This window comes from Lygodium microphyllum, chromosome 8 (genome assembly GCF_053477565.2).
Source record: "Lygodium microphyllum isolate KBCC chromosome 8, Lygodium_microphyllum_v1.1.10, whole genome shotgun sequence".
In the NCBI taxonomy this organism is placed as follows: domain Eukaryota; kingdom Viridiplantae; phylum Streptophyta; class Polypodiopsida; order Schizaeales; family Lygodiaceae; genus Lygodium; species Lygodium microphyllum.
Window position 1 is genome coordinate 101,700,079 of NC_141142.1, and position 16,673 is coordinate 101,716,751.

The following is a 16,673-nucleotide window of genomic DNA, read 5'->3' on the forward strand; positions in this document are numbered from 1 at the left end:
ATGATTCTCTAGCTCTTGTTCATTCTGATGTTTGTAGACCTATGCCCTACAAGTCATCAGGTAATGCAAATTATTTTGTTAATTTCATTGATGATTACTCATAGAAGGTCTAGGCATACCCCATAAAGTAGAAATCGAAAGTCTTGGCTATATTCTAGCATTGGCTTGCTTTTATTGAGAACTAGTCTAGGTATATGCTAAAATGCCTATGATTTGATAATGGGGAAGAGTATGTATCTAAAGCCTTTGAGAAATTTTGTGATGAGAGGGGTTTTAAGCATCAGTTGAGTGTCCCGTATACCCACCCCAGAATGGTATGGCTAAGCGCATGAATATGATGATCTAGAAGTGAGTCCATAGTATGCGTAGCCAAGCAGGCTTACTGTATTACTTTTGGATTGAGGCAATTACCATTGCTATACATTTGATTAATCAATCCCCATTCACCACTCTTAATTATCAAGTTACAAAGAAAATATAATTTGGAAAACCTCCATATTATACTCATTTGTGTATCTTTGGTCGTGAGGCTTTTTGTCATGTTCCCAAGGACAAGCACAATAAGCTAGATCCTAAGTCCATGAAATACATCTTTTTTGGTTATGGAGATGTATGTGAGATGGGCTATCACCTATTAGATCTACAAGCTCAGAGCCATGATGTTGTTTTCCATGAAGAGAACATGCATAAGCAACCTAAGGCGGTCATTGAGTTATAGAGGTTGATATTTCAAGAAGAGACTCATGTTACTATACAACCAACTAGACCGCTTGTAGCAACTAATGCTCGAATGGCCTAGGACCCTGATGTTAAATAGGATATACATGCCCCAAAGCCTATTTTGTTACATTCTACTAGAGAGAGGATGATCATTTTGCACCCTCTATGGATTTGGTTATGGTGACAAATGCTAGTGAGCCTCTTATCTATGATGAGGCCATGCATAGAGGTAATAGTCATTCTTGGGAGAGAGCCATATAGTCAGAGTATGACTCACTATAGAAAAATCATTCATGGGATCTAGTTTCTTTGCCTGGTAAAAAATGTATTTTGCCATGCAAGTGGGTGTATAAGTTGAAAAGTATCCCTTGGACACCTCAAGCCAACCTATAAGGCTAGATTGGTTACTTTAGGGTAGTAGGAGCATAGTGTTGACTTCGATGAAGTCTTCTCTCTTGTCATCAAGATGACAACCCTACACTTGGTATTGGCTTTGGTTGCGTAGCTAGATTTAGATCTCTATCAAATACATGACAAGATGGCTTTCTTACATGGAGACTGGCTTTGGTTGCACACCTAGGGAATGGTACCACAAGTTTGATACTTTTATGCATTCACAAGGATATACCCATAGTGATATGGATCTGTGTTTAGTGTGAAAGTTGAAAAGGAGCCCTTATGTCCTAAAGTAAGCACCTAGGGAATAGTACCACAAGTCTGATGCTTTTATGCATTCACAAGGATATACCCGTAGTGATATGGATCCGTGTTTATACATGAAGAAGGCCCATGATGGAAGCCTTATGATTTTGTTACTCTACGTGGATGATATGCTAATTGTTGGGAGTGCTCACGATGAGTTGGATGCCTTGAAAGGTCAGCTCAAGAAGAGCTTTGAGATGAAGGACATGGGATAAGCCTTGCATATTCTTGGGATGCGTACCATGTGCAATTGCTCTGAAGGGTTCCTTTACTTATCGTAGAAGGAGTACATCTAGAAGGTCCTTGAGCGGTTTCATATGCAAGATGTTAAACCTATTGGCTATCCTTTTACCTTCTCATGTGAAGGCTAGTCAGGCCGATTTTTTGCAGTCTAATGAGCAAAAGGCCAAGAGCCACTCGTCCTAATTAAGAATTTGTAGTGGGAGTTGTGGTAGGCTATATGGCTACACCTAGCAAGCGGCATTGGGATGCCATGAAGGGTATCATGAGGCACCTTAAGGGCACTATAGATATGTGCATATGTTATGGTGGCTAAGATACAATAGTCGTGGGGTACACTGACTCCTCGGGGGGTCCACTAGGGTTTACCGTATGGTACCATGTGAGTTTAAGGGAGGGGGATTATTTAAGGGAAGGAAGGTACATTTTATAAGGTAAGGTCCCATAAATAGGGGGTAGATAAGGGGTATTTTCATATATTTCTTGCATGTAGGTGACGTCTCCTTATTACTACTAGTGAATCCCCTGTGACTGACTCTTATTGTGCAGGACATGTAGACAATAGGAAGTCCACCTCTGGCTATGATTTCATCTTTTCCAGAAGTGTTGTTTCTTGGATGTCCAAAGTGCAAAACTGCACGGCACTATTCACTACAGAGGCATGGTGTAATGGAGGCACTGAGCCTTGCAAGGAGGCTCTGTGGTCGGCGGGTCATCTTGTGGTGGACCTTGGTATCAGTGATGTGATCCCTATAATGCATTCAAATTCTATGAGTGTTATTCAATAGGCCAAGAATCCGGTCTTCCATGCGAAGACAAATCATATTGATGTGTGCTACCACTTTATTTGAGAGGTTGTTGAGGACAAGTCCATTAATCTTGTCAAGATCTCAACTAACCAAAATCCTATAGATCTACTCACTAAAGTCTCTTAGTGGAGGGTTTTCCTTCCTTAGTAAGCTCATGGAAATTGGATGACATAATGTCCTTTCTCATCCTATTGTACTTTATGTATAGTTGTTATTTGCCCCTTTTTTCTAATTCTCTTCTCACTAGGGACACATTTCCCTTTAAGTGGGAGGTTGTTGGCAGTAAAGGAGCCTGTGCCTAGCCGCCCATGTATTCATTACACTGAGATAGTACCTGCATATGTATACACTGGCGGTTGTCAAGTGCCCATTAGTGTCACTTCATTCTTTATTCTTATAGTGACATTTGAATAAGGGGAGACTGATCATACATTATGATTGTTGAAGTTCCCACATGATGTGTCTCTCTCTCTCTTGCTCTCTTGCTCCATCCACCATAGCTCTTGCTTTCACTTATGTCCTTCCACCTCGGCTCTACATTATCATGCTTAGGTTAGGAGGCTAGGGGGCTTAGATGGCAGTATGTTGGCGCCATTTCTCAAGCACATAAAGCACTCCTTGTATGCTTCTATTTTATTTTCTTTAAGACTCAAGATTGTTTAGATTCTGACTTGAATTATCATAGCAAAATCGAATTGTAGGCTAGTGGCTTAGGTCTTAGTTGGTCTAGGATAGCCTACTCAATCTCTCTTTGGTATCTTACTCTAAGGCACAAAGTTTGCCAATATATTACAAACTATGTCATAGGGACTTCAAAAATGTGTTCAAGGTTCATGGGGATTGAGGTGATATCACTTAGTTGAGTTTTAATGTCTAGTAACTCACTCGAGTTTTTTTGACCTTTGTTGCTCTTTAGGGCTCTTTTTCCTTCAAGATATTATAATGAAAATACCTTGAGTATAGTACATCTATATTTTTGGCAAGCTAGACTTGAAACGTTGTAATTCTCCATGTGTTGCCTTGCTAACCAATGCCATTGATTTGAATACTTGATGAGATTGGTTTATGTTTAGAGCCAAAAGTTATGAAAATATAAAAGTGTGTGCATTTTTTGCCTTAAGGTAGGGGATGCCCTTAAGGTATTCTTGGAGAAAAAACTTGAGAGTTGGTTGTAATGTTATTGGGATATTTTAATGTGTTGGGTGATGGCGCTCAAGTTGTGCCTATTGCCATCTTAGAAAGAGAGTAGATCACCATTCAATCCTACCATACTATGGTCACTTCCTTATCCGACCCATAAGGAAATAAATAATTATTCTAATTTAATATTGCACAAATGCATACACATATCTTGGAGAAGAAGAAGCTTGAAAGCACACAACACTAAGTGTATTGAGAGGTATCAAAGTAGAAGATTTGCAAGACTAAGTTTTTGAGAGAGTTTATTGGTCCTCTCATACCAAATAAGAAAACAATTCCTCAAATGACAAGGCATTGGGATTTCCTTTCATCATCATCAAAAAAAGAGTGGACATGAAACTCTAATAATAATGAGGAAGACCATTGAGAATAGCCTATAAAGGTGAATCATGTGGCAAAATATCAAGTGTAGTAATTAACTACTCCTCAATATCTTTGTTCTTTGATAGAAAATATCCATAGAGTCACCTTCATCTATATATCCCTCTCTAGATTGTTATGTAAGTAAGAAACATGGACTTCATTTCTTCCTTGATGCAAATGTACATGTGTGTCTTAAGCATCTCTAGCTACCTTGCATGAGCAAATGTGTGCGATCATGGTATGTATGATAGATACTACAATTAAGGCATGAGCATGTGAGTCTTGGTCATCCCAATGAATGTGCTATATAAGTATTGGTGCTCTAGCATTAATTGTAGTGGAACTTAAACTTGCAATATCTTCAATGCATTTGTTTCTATTACACTTGTATATTGCATATCCACAAAAAGATGTACATAATTTCTTGCATAAATTTCCACAGCCCTTTTGAAACAAAGACATTGCATATCACATAATCCATATTGGATAGTTAGTTCCATCCAATTTGTCCTCAACAACCAACATATGGAATGCATCATTGTTGTCAAGAATGGCCATATGTATAGAAATAAAACAAATGACACTTGTGATAAAAAAGTTGCCTATATAGAGGAAAATCCACACAAATTCAACATGTGCTACATAGCAAAACACAAAGTAGACTACAAAAGGTCATATGTATAGAAATAAAACAAACATTATTGGAAATTCTACACAAAAGCACAACGTGGCCTACACAATAAGTTGGCAATAGGGTAAGCAAAGCTTGAAATAGCCCAAAAATTTAAAAATCTAAACATATCAATCTCATCCCAATCAAAGGAGTGGTGCCAAGGATATTGAATATACCAAAGTCTACAATGATACCAGATATTGGATTTAGGGCTATAAGAATGCACATACAAAACTTGGAAAAGAGTTGATAGGATATAAAATAAATTGTATTGTATAATATCAATGTAAATGATCTATAAGACTAAGTTTTTCCTAAAGTGAATGGGTCTATATACAAATTCAAGGGAAAAAATCACTTGCTAAGGGAAAATATGTCACAGTTGTCCTAAGTGTTTTCACACAAATCTCTATCCAAATGCAATAAGAACATTGTCACATGATTTCCCTTGCTCCCACAACAAAACCAAAATGTTGTACCATATGAGCTCCATGGTGAGATATTGATAGGATACACTTATTCTTAAAAAAGCATCACTCTCTCTTTGCACATCCTACTCTCAAACAAGTAACTCTATCTCCCAATCTCAGTCTCATGAGAAATTGACACCGATACCTCTCCTTCTTCATGTAGCCTAGATTCCAAAGGTGAGGCATATGCTTGCTTGATTCAAAGCATAATTTCTTCTATTCATCGTCAATCCATCTTCTTGGCTCCCATAATTTAAAGAGAAGAAGAGGAAGAACAAGAGAAGAGGGAAAGTAAGAAATAAGATTGTGGATTCCACACACACACACACACACACACACACACACACTCTCTCTCTCTCTCTCTCTCTCTCTCTCTCTCTCTCTCTCTCTCTCTCTCTCTCTCTCTCTCTCTCTCTCTCTCTCTCTCTCTCTCTCTCTCTCTCTCTCTCTCTCTCTCTCTCTCTCTCTCTTTGTGTGTGTGTGTGTGTGGAGTTGGGAAGAAGGACAAGAAGATAAGAAAAGAAGGGAACTCCAAAGGTTGCATAGCCAAGAATAAGTTAGCACTTCATTTTCAAACTTTCAATACACATGCCAACATGGCTAGGATCCCATAACCCATTCCTCTATTGTATTTCCTATTACAACACAAGTAGGCCTTTTAAGTTTACCCACTGCATTTAGATTTGAAGTATATGGATATTTCAGTGCTTAAAAACTTGCCTATAGGTTTACACAAATACACAAAACAATTTGCATAAGGGATAATAGGCTTTATCCATAGAGAAATTTAAATTCCATAGGGGTGAGTTCAGCACTATGATTTTACATTGATTATTATTTGTATGCCACAATATTCTTCAAAAATGTTGCCAAAGGTTATGGGACATGAAAATCAATTCTTTGAAACTCTATTTTTTGCAAGACCATATACTATATAACTACCATTGTCTTCTTTATCTAGTTTTAATATTTTGGACCTCACGTAATATTACTTTTACCAATGGTTAATTTTAGTAGCTTCTAAAATGGGTGCTTTTGGTACCTCATAGTGCCTTTTTAACTCCTTAAGTATTTTCAACTTCAATTAATATCTTTTTGGGAATTATCATTAGATATGCTCAACCATCCTCATAAGTTGCCACCAATAATCCATGGTACTCTAAGTTGTAAGACCCCCATTATGAGGAGAAGCGATGTGTAAGCATGCACATTTTTTGGGTCCTAACCTGTATGTTAGATGAGGTCTATGTGATTGGATGGCAAAAAGGCGACCTTTGAGGATCTTGGCTTTGGGTTAGATAGAGTAGTTATGCTTGTAGCAACTTGAGGCACAATGTGTCAAGTTGCGGGGGTGTGGAAGTTATCAAGGATCCCTATTATAGGGCCACAAAAGTGATCCCTGGCTTAAGGGTCTCAGGGGGGCCAATGGCGCCCCTAAAGAGAGTCCGTGAGTAGCACCCCGAGTCGATGGTAAACGGGATTCTCTCTGAAATATTCCTTGGCCAAGTAGGAAATGTTCATAATACGGTTGAATAGGCAAAATATACTACCTTCTCAACCTATGAAAAGAAGACCCCTCCAAAGCCATTGTCAATCCATCTTTCACCCAATCAAATTTTTCCTAATTACCCTTAAGATATTCACCTATCATGTATCTGGATCGCTATCTAAGCTTCATAGTGGAAGCGTATGGGTGGATAGAGCCATCTTTGTATTAGTTCATTTGAAATTAAAACAGTTTCTATTCTTCTCATATTTGATGTGTGTTCTTTACTCCTTGTTGAGATTATGTCCATTGCACCATGTAATTTCTACATGGTATCAAAGCCTAAGGGGCTCTGAGGAGTGAAGAGTACATGAGAGGCAAGGGCTTCAACAACAAAGAGGAGAAATGGTATTAAAGCCGAAGGGGCTTTGAGGAGTGAAGAGTACATGAGAGACAAGGGCTTCAACAACAAAGAGGAGAAATGCCATATGCTACATTAGGTGCTGCTACTATTGTGCTAGCAATCCAAACACTAAGGATTCGTCCACCAACCTTATGGAAAGGAAAGTTAAATGATATAAACTACACTTTGTGAAAGTTTAAAATTAGAAACTTACAACTATCCTTGATTCTTATGAGCTTCTAGAGAGACAATGATGGGTACTGCCTAGAACCACAACCCACTCCCAACCCATTAAATCTGAGTGTTGTAATTCCTTCAAATATAGATCTTCTATGAGCTTGGAAACAAAGGAACATGCATGTATTGTGTGCCTTAGTTACAAGCTATTCCCATAACGTTTTGATCTTAATGCAATATACAACCAAGGCATTAAAGGCTTGGAACATATTGAGGAGTCAATACAATTTGTGAAATCAAACAAGGATTTGGAACTTGGAAAATCAACTACAGTAGAGAAATTTGTTGAAGGAGAGATAGTTAAAGCATTCATTACTCAAATTAAGAATCTATGAGACCAAATAGCACTAGGATACAAAAGGCTAATGAGGAGCTAGCTCGAAGATGTCTTCGGATTTGTCCACTAAAATTTGATGGCCTCCTAATTACTCAGGTGAGACCCCAACCTTTGAACTTTGAGGAATTTTGTGTACTACTAATGGAGAAGGAGTTGTGGCTTAAAGCTTAAGAAGGTAGCAGTAGTGGAGATGTTGCATTCTCCACCAATGCAAAAAGTAAAAGTGATTTGTCTACCAACAGTGACAATAACAAGAATGGTGTTAAAGAAAAGTTTGAAGAAGAGTGCTTCTACTGCAAGAAGAAATGACATGCAATTGCAGATTGTCGTGTCAAGAAGGTAAATGAAAAGGGCACCATGAAGGACTAAAGGGAAGCAGACAGCCAATACTGCTGATGAAGGAGAGTTGGAGTTATTTATCAAGACCATGAAGGACTAAAGGGAAGCAGACAGCCAATACTGCTGATGAAGGACTAAAGGGCACCATGAAGAAATGACATACAATTGCAGATTGTCGTGTCAAGAAGGCAAATGAAAAGGGCACCATGAAGGACTAAAGGGAAGCAGACATTCAATACTATTGATGAAGGAGAGTTGGAGTTATTCATCAAGACCATTGAGGAAGTGTATTCCTCTATGCAAGAAATATCTACCACCACTGACTCATGGATTTTGGATAATGGCACCTCCCATGACATGACTAGTAAGAGAGGTCTATATAGTTCTATGAAGCCTCTGTAAGAATCCATCACGGTGACAGTTGGGAATGATGCAAAATGCCCTACTAAGGCACACGTACTATTTTCTTTATTGCTACAAATGATAAACTAAAAAATATTTCAAATGTGTTGCATGTTCCAAAGATTAAGAGAAATCTGTTATCAGTTGCTCCTATAATAGATCTTGGCCATGAGGTGAGGTTCACCAAGATAGATGTGGGTTATGGCAAGCAATAGAGAAAGGCATTTCCACAAGAAAGCATGAATAGAGCAAATGCTCCTGTAGAGTTGGTACATGGTGACTTAGGTGGTAAAATGCCTACACAAGTCTTTGGAGAATCTTTTTATTTCATGTTGATCATCAACAAAAAGAGTAGAAAGATGTAGATGTACTTCCTTTATGATAAGGCTTAAGCTTTTGATAAGTTCAAAGAATGGCTAAAACTTGTTGAGAATGAAACAGGGCAAAGTGTTAAGAAGTTTAGAACAAATCGTGATGGTGAGTTCAACTCAAAGGAGTGTGAAGACCTTTGCAAGAGCAAAGGGATTACACATCAATTGATGACACCTCAACAGAATGGCATTGTTGAATGCCGAAATGGCATGATTGTGGAAATAGCAAGGTGCACGCTTAAGGGCAAGGGATTGCCTAACTAGTTAAACCCATAAAACACAAAATGTTTCTTGGATTATAGTGATGAGAAAAAGGCTTACAAATTGTATGACCAAGAGGCAAATAATATCTTTGCAAGCCATGACTTGGTGTTCAAGGAGCAACCACATATAATGGAGGAGAATATAAATTCTTACACTTTATCTTTAGTGAAGAAGTAATCCACTATAAATCTATCCCAAGAGTTTTCCCTACACTCAAGGAGGAGAGAGTATCATCTTTGGATGATGAGGAAAAAGTTTATCTACTTGCAAATCATGCCATCAAAATCACACAATACTTGCAGTGGCCGCTCATAAGAAGTGGCATGGTGACCTCAAGGAGGAGGTGTAAATGCCTAAACCCACTAGGCTTTGAGACCCTCCACTCTAAGAACAAAGTTTATAAGCTAAAGAAGGCATTGTATAGGTTAAAACAAGGCCTTAGAGCATGATACCAACATATAGATAAATTCTTTTTAGGCTTGAATTTCAAAAGATGTGCCACAAATGCTAACTTGTATGTTTATAAAGATGGTGAAAAGTCTATAGTGATTGTTCTATATCTAGACAACCTTCTTATTATAGGTTGTAGAAATTACACGGCACAACAGATAGAATCTGAGCAAGGAGTATGGAACACACAACAAATATGAGAAGAACAAAGATTGCTTTAATCTCAAACGAACTAATACAAAGAGGGCTTTGTCCACCCGTACACTTTGATTGTGAAGCTTAGATGGTGATCCAGACATATGATAGGAAAAGAGCTTAGGATAGCTGAAAGCTCTCTAATTGGGTGAAAGATAGATTGGCTATGACTTTAGAGGGGTCTTCCTTTTATAGGCTGGGAAGGTAGTCTGGTCAGTATGTCCAACCGTATTATGAACCTTCCCTAGTCGACTAGGGAATATTCCAGGGGATATTATCTTTACCATTGGGTCGGGGGTTATTACCTCTGGACCCCCCCATCAGGGGGGTCATTGGCCCCCTAAGGTCCCCCAACCACCAATGGCTGCTTCCATGGTTACACCCCGCAACTCGATGCATTATGCCTCAAGTTGTTACCAATGTTACTCTATCTAACCCAAAGGCTAGATCCACAAAGGTCACCTTTTTTGCCATCCGATCATATAGACCTCATCTGATATACAAGTCATGATCCATACAATGTCTACACTCACACATAGCTTCTCCTCATAATTGGGGCCATACAACATTGAGCACCATGGATCATTGGAGGTACCTTACGAGAGTGGGGCATTGAGTATATTTAACACTCCCCTCAATGTCCCACATCCTCAACCCAATGGCAAGTCTCTGAAGATGAATTTGAAGGAGATCCTTCAAAAGAGATTTAGTGAAGATATCTGCTCCACTCTCCTTTGTTAGATACTAAACAAGCTTAACTATCCCATGCTTGATCAAGGCATGTGCATAGTGATACTAGATCTCAATATGTTTGGTTCATACATGAAAAACTGGATTTTTGGCAATGGTGATGCAACTCTGATTGTCACATCTTAGCACTATTGGGTCTTCATCCTATACTCCCATATGTTGTAGGATCCTTCTTAAACATACTACTTCACATGCAACAAAACAAACTGCTTTGTACTGTGCTTTGGTAGAAGACAATGCCATAGTTGGTTGCTTCTTACTGATCCAAAAGAATATTCCTAAACCTAAAGAGAAACAATATCCGGAAGCTGATTTCGTGGAATCACCTACCCAATCTGAGTCATACTGCCCCATAAGAGCGCTTTTGGAATTGTATGTGATACCACAGTCAAGAGTTCCCTTTAAGTATATGAACATCTGACACCTACATCCCAGCTTTCCAATGAATTTCTTGTGGTTTGTTTGAGAACCTACTCAAAATACCAATAGCAAAATTGATATCTAGCCTAGTGTTACACAAGTAGGTGAGGCTACCAACCAACCTCCTATACCTCCCAATGTCTACTAGTGCTAATGTATCTTCAATGGATAACTTCACATTGACCTCCATAGGTGTAGCTATCTCCTTACACTCAGTCATGCAAAATGCTTTTAAGATCTCCCATGCATACTTCTTTTTAGAGATGAATATTTTACTAGGCACTTGCCAAACTTCAATCCCCAAACAATAGTGCAACAAGCCCAAGTCTATCATTTCAAACTCAGAGCTCAAAGACTTTCAAGTTTGATGGATCATATGTGCATAGTCACATGTAATAAAAAGAAGGTCATCCACATATAGCACAATCACTACAGATTTTTCACTATCCCTGTAAACGTACAAGTTAGCATCTAAGGCACATTTTTTTAAATTCAAACCTAGAAAGAATTTATCTTTCGCCATGCTCCAAGGGCTTGTGTTAGCCCATACAATGTCTTCTTTAACTTACAGACTTTGTTCTCGGAACGAGGGGGACTGGAACCCTAGTGATTGAACTATGTACACCTCCTCCTTGAGTTCACCACTCAGGAATGTTGATTTGACATCCATTTGGTAAACTAGTCACTTCTTATGAGCAACCACACTACAAGTACTGTGCGAAAAGTAGTCATTCTAGCAATTGGAGCAAATGATTCTTGAAAATCAAATCCTTCAATCAATGAAAATCCTTCTGTAACTAATTTGGCATTGTACTTTTCTAAGTTGCCATCAGCTTTGTATTTTACCTTCCAAACCCACTTAATGCTAATAATCTTCATCTTTTTTGGCCAATCCACTAGCTCCCAAGTATCATTCTTCATTATGATGCCATATTCAGCTTGCATAGATGCTCTCCATGCTAGATCGGTAAGTGCTGCTTCCAGGTCTGCTAGCTTCTCTACTTCTCTCATAATCTCAGCCACCATCAAGGCCATATTGACTGTGTGAGTGGAAGCCTTTATTTGCTCCTCTATTCTCAATGACCTCCTTGGTCCATCTGCCTTTTCCTCAAACTGTAGTAGGCATAGGATTACTTTGATCATAGAGCTACTTGACCCATTGTGGCAATGGCTTTTTCGGTGGCATGATTGCAAGCTAGTGAACTTTGTCCTCATCATTCAAAGATGATGCTTCCTTCTCCCTTGAGAGTAGGGACACCTCTTAGGATGGCATAGTGGACTACTTCTTCGTTGAATGATAAAGCGGAAGAACTTATATTCTCCTCCTCCACTATATGTGGCTACTCCTTAAACACCACATCAAGGCTCTCTATGATCTTCTTTGCCTCTTGGTCATACAATTTGTAAGCATTTTGCTCATCACTATAATCCAACAACACACATTTTGTGCTTCTTGGATTTAACTTGTTTCTCTTATCTTTTGATACATGTGCATAGCATTCACATCCAAAAGTTTTAAAATTTGAGATAGATAGTTTCTTACCAAAATAGGATGCATGAGGATTTCTGCCCTTAAGAGCCTTTGTGTAACTCCAATTGAGAATGTAGACTACAGTATTAACAACTTCTTCTGCCCAAAACTAGTTAGGCAACCCTTGCCCTTAAGCATGCACCTTGCCATTTCCACAATGGTGTGATTTTGGCGTTCAACAACATTATTCTACTAAGGTGTATGAGGTGTTGTCAATTGACGCTTAATCCCTTTGCTCTTGTTGCAAAATTTTTCAAACTACTTTGAGTTGAACTCACTACCACCATATGTTCTAAACTTCTTTACACTTTGCCATGTTTCCGTCTCAACTAGTTTTAGCCATTCTTTTAACTTACCAAAAGCTTGAGCCTTATCATGAAGGAAGTACATCCACATCTTCCTATTCTAGTCATCGATGATCAACATAAAATAAAAAGATCCCCCTAGGGCCTTTGTAGGCATTTTACAACACAAGTCAGCATGCACCAACTCTAGAGGAGCCTTTGCTCTATTCTTGCTTTCTTGTGGAAATTCCATTCTCTGTTGCTTGTCCATCATACAAGCTTCACATGGTTCCTTCATTTCAATTAGCAAATAGGTGAGAAACCATACCTTGCTTATGCATCTCCTTCAACACTACAAAACCAATGTGACCAAATCTTTTGTACCAAAGTTTACTTGTGCCTACACTAGTAGTGGTTGTAAGAGCGCTTAGCTTATATAGGTTGTTCCTCCTTTCTCCTTTACCGAGAACTTTGCTAGGATTATTGATAATTTCTACACTTATCTTAGTGAACCTCACCTCTCATGGCCAAGATAAGTTATAGAAGCAATTGATAGTAGATTTCTCTTAATCTTTGGAACATACAACACATTTAGTACATGCCCTCAGCATGGCATTTTGTATCATTTCCAACCATCACAGTGATGGATTCTTGCATAGGCTTCATAGAACTATATAGACCTTTCTTATTGGTCATGTACACTATCCAATACTCATGAGTCAATGTTAGATATTTCTTGTGCTAAGGAACACACTTCCTCAATGGTTGCCATGAATAACTCTAACTCTACTTCAATCATATTGGCTGTCTCCTTCCCTTTAGTCTTCACATTGCCATTCTTTTCATCTACCTTCTTGACACAACAATATCCAATTGTATATCCTTTCTTCTTACAGTAGAAGCAATCTCCTTAAAATTTTTTCTTACCAGCCTTCTTCTTTTTATCATCATGGTTGGTAGAGGAATTACCTTTGCCTTTAGTAGTGCCAAATAATGCAACATCTCCATTGCTACTACCTTCTTGAGCTTTAAGCCTCAACTCTTCCTCCATTACTAGTGCACAAAATTCCTCAAATGTCAAAGTTTGGGGTCTCATCTATTTGTTTAGGGCAATTACCAATCTATCAAACTTTGGTGGACAAATTCGAAGACACCTCCGAGCTAGCTCTTCACTTGTCTTTTGTATCCCAGCACCAACCATCTGGTTGTGCACATTCTTGATTTGAGTGATCATTGCTTTAGCTATCTCTCCTTCAACAAAGTTCTTTGCTACTAGTTGATTCTCCAAGTTTTGAATCCTTATTTGATTTCGTGTTTCATACTGTCTCCTTAATTTGGTGGGTTGTGGTTTTGGGTTAGTCCCCATAAGCTCATAAGAATCAAGGATAGTTGTAATTTTAAAATTCCACAAAGTATAGTTTATACCATCTAACTTGCCGTCACTGAAGGTTGGTGAATAGATCCTTAGTGTTGGAATTGTCAATACAACAACAACACCACTAATGTGCCAACACCACTACTTGATTGCAACAGAAGACATTTCTTCTCTTCGATGTTGAAGCCCTTATCTCTCACGTACTCTTCACTCCTCAAAGCCCCCTGGGCTTTGATACCATGTAGAAATTACATAGTACAGTGGATAGAATATGAGCAAGGAGTAGAGAACACACAACAAATATGAGAAGAACAAAGATTGCTTTAATTTCAGATGAATTGATACAATGATGGCTCTATCCACCCGTGCGCTTCCACTATAAAGCTTAGATAGTGATCCAAATAGATGACAGGCGACGAGCTTAGGGTAGCTAGAAGAACTCTGAATAGGTGAAAGATAGATTGACAATGGCTTTAAAGGGTTCTTCCTTTTATAGGTCGGGAAGGTAGTTTGGTCAACATGTCTGACCATATTATGAACCTTCCCTAGTCAACCAAGGAATATTCGAGGAAATATTATCTTTACCATTAGGCCAAGGGTGTTGCCCCTAGACTCCTATCAGGGATGTCGCTAGCCCCCCTTGAAACCTCCCAAGTTGCTAGGGGGCCCCTTGGACCCCAAAATAGGGGTCCTTGATAACTTCCACACCTCGCAACTCGATGCGTTGTACCTCGAGTTGCTACCAGTATAACTACACTATCTAACCCAAAGGCTAGAGCCACAAAGGTCACCTTTTTTGCCATATGGTCACATAGACCTCATTTGCTAACATATAAGTCAAGACCCATACAATGTCCATGCTCACACATGGCTTCTTCTCATAGTGGGGGCCTTATAACTTTGAGCATCATGGATCATTGGTGCCGCCTTACAAGGGCTTGGGTAGGTGACACTAATTCCAAGAAATCTGTTTCTAGATATTGTTTCTCTTTTGGTTTAGGAATATTTTCTTGAATCAATAAGAAGCAACCAACTATGGCATTGTCTTCTCCGAAGCATACAAAGTAGTTATTTTTGTTACATGTAAAGTTGTATGTTTAAGAAGGATTCTATGGCATATGGGAGTATAGGATGAAGACCCAATAGTGCTAAGATGTGACATCAGAGTTGCATCGCTATTGCCAAAAATCCAATTTTTCATGCACATACCAAACACATTGAGATCCATTATCACTATGCACATGATTTGATCAAGGATGGGATAGTTGAGCTTGTTTAGGATCTAACAGAGGAGAATGAAGAAGATATATTTGCCAAAGCTCTTATGAAGGATCTCCTTCAAATTCATCTTCAGAGACTCGACATTGGGCTGAGAATGGACTTTGAGGGGGTTGTTACATATGCTCAATGCCCCACCCTCATAAGGTGCCACCAATGATCCATGGTGCTCAAAGTTGTAAGGCCCCCATTATGAGGAGAAGCGATGTGGGAGCACGGCATTGATTGGGTCCTGACTTGTATATCGAATGAGGTATATGTGACGGGATGGCAAAAAGGCAATCTTTATGATCTAGCCTTTAGGTTAGATAGAGTAATTATGCTTGTAGCAACTTGAGGCACAATGCACTGAGTTGCAAGGTGTGGAAGTTATGAGGGACCCCTATTTTGGGATCTGGGGTCTACAAAAGCAACCCCTGGCTTGGCAAGCAGATAATGAAGGGAATATTCTCTAGAATATTCTTTGGTCGACTAGGGAATGTTCTAATATGGTCGAACATGCCGACTGTACTACTTTCTCGGGATATAAAAAGAAGACCCCTCTAAAGCCATCGTCAATCTATATTTCACCAAGTCATAATTCTTCTAGCTACCCTTAAGCTCTTCGCCTTGGATTGCCATCTAAGCTTTGTAATGGAAGCACGCGGGTGGACAGAGCCATCTTTGTATTAGTTCATTTGAAATTAAAGTAGTTTCTATTCTTCTCATATTGGTTGCATGTTCTCTACTCCTTGCTCAAATTTTGTCTTCTACATTGTGTAATGTCTATAATTCTTTTTTAGATCAATTGTTATTATTTATAGTTATTGAAAATTGATTAACACCAATCCTTGATGCACCTATGCATTTTCCTCCATAGAAGTGTCAACAAGCCTTAGCCTCTCTTAGAACTCCTTAAAGGTCTAATCATCCACATTCTCACATCTCTTGCCCTCCTCAAAACATACGGCCAATGCTTACTAAGGTTTGAGGTCCTCCTCCAATACCATCAAGGGGTCTTCTTCTATGTCCATTTCATAATCAAGACTACAATATTGGACTATTAGTGTCTGGTCCTCTCTTTGGTGAAATATTAATTGTATGTCATGCAATAGAACATACTCTTGGCCTTGAATCATGAAGGTTGAAAGAAATGGCACATTAAACTACTCCCTAAAGATAAACCTTTTGTATTAGGATAACTTTCCTTAATATATGTGAACTCAATGCAATGAGGTCTAGAGGAGAAACCTCTAGCTTCTCTTGTTCAATATCAATTTTCTGTTCTACTTCCTCTACTTCTTTTTTTAGTGGTCATAAGTTAGCTTCTATGCTTTCTTTTCCAATATCTACCCTTTAATGTTTCCCACACTCTCAAATTCACTTTACCTCCCC